The sequence below is a fragment of the Lathyrus oleraceus genome, chromosome 5 (genome assembly GCF_024323335.1).
Source record: "Lathyrus oleraceus cultivar Zhongwan6 chromosome 5, CAAS_Psat_ZW6_1.0, whole genome shotgun sequence".
NCBI lineage: Eukaryota > Viridiplantae > Streptophyta > Magnoliopsida > Fabales > Fabaceae > Lathyrus > Lathyrus oleraceus.
The window spans coordinates 359814327-359819201 of record NC_066583.1 but is presented as its reverse complement, the minus strand read 5'-3'; positions in this window follow the sequence as shown (position 1 = coordinate 359819201).

Sequence of the window (4875 nt, the reverse complement as noted above, 5' to 3'; positions counted from 1 at the left end):
GATGTCCTGTTGAGGGGAGTCAGTGGAGGTCTTTTATCCCGTAATAATGCCAAACCTTCAGTGGTAAACGTATTATTCGCGACTGAAGGGCTGAAGCTGACGAACTTCTGTTCTTAGAACCTACGAGTGAGGGGCGGGCTAAATTCAGAAAACCTTAACCTCCAACCAACCCGGTTTTCTGGAGCAGAGATCTGATCTTATATTATATTCCTCAGTGGGTTTCTCTTCAGACAGTGCAACCTGACAGATGTTCAAGCAGATACAGCAATCCTGATTCCCATGCCACTGCACTACATTCACATCATTTTGCATCACATCATTCTGCATTCATATCATTTAACACATGTTTATCCATTTCTGTGGGGTTTATATCTTTTTCTTGATTCTAGTCAGGGTTTTTCTGGTACTTTTTAAAAGGGATATTTTATCTGATGAGAGACTGGAATCAAGGGGGTAAAATGCTCTTTGGAATTGATAAACATGTCATTGCATTTGCATATTCATTAGCATGTCATGCATAACAGGTACCGCCGCAGTGTTCTCAGTTGTTTGGTGTTCCATCAGTGTGGATAGCTGACTCAGGCATTCACCGATACGGTACCCGAAGGAATCAAAAGAGAGCGATGGAGAGCCTACAAGCAGAGCTCGCCGAGATGAAGATTCGCATGAATCAATTCATGGATTTGGTTCAAGGGGTGGCTCAAGGACAGCAGGAGCTTAGATTGTTGGTACAGAGGGATCCCCCTATTACTCAACCGGAGACGTTGGCTGATCCTCCAGCTGGAGAGGCTAATGGTCCCAATGGACCGGGGCCTATCCCGATCCCGCATGTCAACCTAGATCAACAACCCATTCAGGATGGTCAGGATGATCAGTTCCCCTTGCTTCAGGAAGACTTTGGCATGGACCCCATGTTTAGAAGATTGGAAGAGAGGTTGAAGGCAGTGGAAGGACAGAATCCTCTGGGAGTAGATGTTGCTGACTTGGGGCTGGTCCCAGGTGTGAGAGTGCCACCGAAATTCAAGGTCCCGATATTTGACAAATACCATGGCAACTCTTGCCCCAAAACTCACGTGCAAGCCTATTTCCGTAAAATGGTTGCATACTCTGATGACGAGAAGCTACTTATGTACTTCTTCCAGGATAGCCTAGCTGGGGCATCCTTGGAATGGTATATGGGGCTGGACAGAGCCCACATCCGTTGCTGGAGGGATTTGGCAGAGGCTTTCGTGAAGCAGTATCAGTATAATGCAGACATGGCTCCGGACAGAACTCAACTTCAGAATCTGTCTCTTAAAAGCAATGAGTGCTTCAGGGAATACACTCAACGCTGGAGGGATACAGCTTCCCGTGTTCAGCCTCCTATGTTGGAAAAGGAAATGGCCAACATGTTCATGAACACTCTGCCCGGACCTTACTTGGAGCGTCTGGTAGGTTGCAATGCTTCCAACTTTGCTGATGTGGTCTCTACTGGAGAAAGGGTGGAGAATTACCTAAAGACCTATAAGAGCCAGAGTGGAGGTGGATCCTCATCAGGGGTGAAGAAGCCGTTCATTCAGGGACAGAAGAGGGGAGAAGGGGATGCAAATGCCATATCGTCTTATTAGAACAGGGATAACCGGAGGAATAATTTTCAGAATTATCATCAGCAACCGTATGTTGCGGCTGTGACCATTCCAGCTGCAGCACCACTACAACAACAACAATCACAACGTCAACCAGCTCAGTATCAACAGCAGCAACAACCGGGTAACAGACCCGCTTATCAACAGAGGCAAAGGATGATGGACCGACGTTTCGACACCCTTCCAATGTCGTACGCTCAGTTGCTTTCTAGTCTTCAACAACTACAACTTGTGCAACTGCACACTCTGGCTCCTCCTGTTGGTAGACTTCCGGTGGGTTACGACGCCAACGCTAGGTGTAGCTTCCACTCTGGGGCACCTGGCCACAATATTGAGAACTGCAAAGCTTTTAAGCACGTAGTTCAGGACCTCATAGATTCAAAGGCCATCGACCTTGCACCGGCTCCGAATGTCGTTAACAATCCCATGCCCCAGCATGGTGGTGCGAACTGTAATATGATGGAAGGGGAAGCCAGACCCGTCAAAGATGTGCTGAAGTTGAAGACTCCATTGTTGGATATCAAAGGATGCTTGCTGAAGGCCGATGTTTTCCCCGGTTGTGGGAAGGGTTGTTTGGATTGTGCCACTCAGAGTGGAGGTTGTTTGAAGCTACAACAGGGTATCCAGGCCTTGCTCGACAAAGGTATCCTCCAGGTTGAAGATTTGTCTGTCCAAGAGTTTGTGGAAGGGGTTGAGGAAGAAGGGTTTGAAGATGCTATTGATGAATTCGCAGATGTTGTTCCTACTGATTCTGTAATCCATGATGATGTATTTAATTTTTCCAATGTGGTTGATTCTGATGTAATTGAACTTGATTCCGATGTTTCGGATGTGTGTACGTCAACACTTCAGACTCTTCAGGGGCTGATCACTTTCTCCAGTGCTGGCATCATTCAGTATGGTCAAGTCTCTGCAGTCAACGAAGAAGATGGGGATAGTGATTGTGACATTGACAACTGGGTGCGTCCGAGGATCCCGGGTGAAGTCATCAACAATTGGTCTTCTGAAGAGATTATCCAAGTCACTCTTCTTGAAGAGTAATTTTATTTGTTTATTCATGCATATCCAAGTCTTACGTTCCGCCCAGGGCGTAATGACTCATTGTAGGGCCCATCTATGTGACACTTGCATTTTTATCATAAATAAATGACGTATTTTTGCATTCAAATATTTCGTTCCCTGTCTTTCTATTTTTGCAGTTTTTCAAAATAAAAAAATGGCAATGTTTTGTTTAGTTTCCACTTTTTTTTCACACTCATAAGTACATACCATCACTCATGCAGATGCACATCACCGGATCCTATTGATAACGTTTCTGCTATGGCTCACTTCGACTTTGAAAATCCAATCTTTCAAGCTGAAGAAGAGGGTGATGAAGACCGTGAACTCCCTGAAGAGCTTACCAGGTTATTAAAACAAGAGGAAAGGGTTATTCAACCGCATCAAGAGTCTGTTGAAGTGATTAATCTCGGCACCGAGGACGCCAAGAGAGAAATCAAGATAGGGGCTGCTTTAGAAGACAATGTGAAGAAAGGGCTGATTGAATTGCTGCAAGAATACGTTGACATCTTCGCCTGGTCTTATCAGGACATGCCTGGGCTGGACACAGACATCGTGGTACACCGCTTGCCTCTCAAAGAAGGTTGTCCTCCGGTCAAGCAGAAACTCAGAAGAACAAGACCAGAGATGGCTGTCAAGATAAAGGAAGAAGTGCAAAAGCAGTTGGATGCAGGGTTTCTAGCAGTCACCAATTATCCGCCATAGGTTGCAAACATCGTCCCAGTACCTAAGAAGGATGGAAAGGTACGGATGTGTGTCGACTACCGAGATCTGAACAGAGCTAGCCCTAAAGATGATTTCCCATTACCTCACATCGACGTTTTGGTGGATAATACAGCTCAGTTCTCGGTATTCTCCTTCATGGATGGCTTTTCTGGCTATAACCAAATCAAGATGGCACCAGAAGACATGGAAAAGACAACTTTCATAACCCCATGGGGCACCTTCTGCTACAAGGTGATGCCGTTTGGTCTGAAAAATGCCGGAGCAACATATCAACGAGCTATGGTAACTCTGTTCCATGATATGATTCATCATGAAATCGAGGTTTATGTGGATGATATGATTGTCAAATCTCAGACAGAAGAAGAACATTTGGTGAATTTGCAGAAACTGTTTGAGCGTTTGAGGAAATTCAAACTGAGACTTAACTCGAACAAGTGCACTTTCGGGGTGAGATCGGGAAAATTGCTGGGTTTTATCGTTAGCGGAAAAGGGATTGAGGTGGATCATGACAAAGTGAAAGCAATACAGGAAATGCCAGAGCCAAGAACAGAGAAGCAAGTCCGTAGTTTCTTAGGGAGGTTGAACTACATTGCAAGGTTCATCTCTCACCTAACAGCCACGTGTGAGCCAATTTTCAAATTGCTGAGGAAAGATCAGGCTATCAGGTGGAATGAAGATTGTCAAAGGGCTTTCGAGAAGATAAAAGAGTATCTACAGAAACCTCCAATCCTTATACCTCCAGTTCCTGGGAGACCTCTGATAATGTACCTATCAGTGACTGAGAACTCGATGGGGTGTGTATTGGGACAGCATGACGAGTCTGGTCGAAAAGAGCATGCCATATACTACCTTAGCAAAAAGTTTAACGACTGTGAAGTCAAATATTCACAGCTTGAGAAAACTTGCTGTGCTTTGGCCTGGGCTGCTCGCCGACTGAGGCAGTATATGTTGAACCATACTACCTTGTTGATTTCTAAGATGGATCCAATGAAATACATATTCGAGAAGCCAGCTCTCACCGGAAGGGTCGCTCGTTGGCAAATGATTTTAACAGAGTATGATATTCAGTACACGTCACAGAAGGCCATCAAAGGTAGTATTCTGTCAGACTACCTTGCCGAGCAGCCGATTGATGATTATGAGCCGATGAAGTTTGAATTCCCTGATGAAGACATCATGTTCCTCAAGATGAAAGACTGTGAAGAGCCAATTGTTGAGGAGGGACCTGATCCAAACGAAAAGTGGACTTTGTTGTTTGATGGGGCTGTCAATGCTAGAGGAAGTGGAATTGGTGCTGTCATTACAACTCCGAAAGGTGCCCACATACCTTTCACCGCTCGTTTGACTTTTGAGTGCACAAATAATGAAGCTGAGTACGAGGCCTGTATCTTGGGTATTGAGAAAGCCATTGATTTGAGAATCAAGACTTTGGACATCTTCGGAGATTCAGCTCTGGTGATCAATC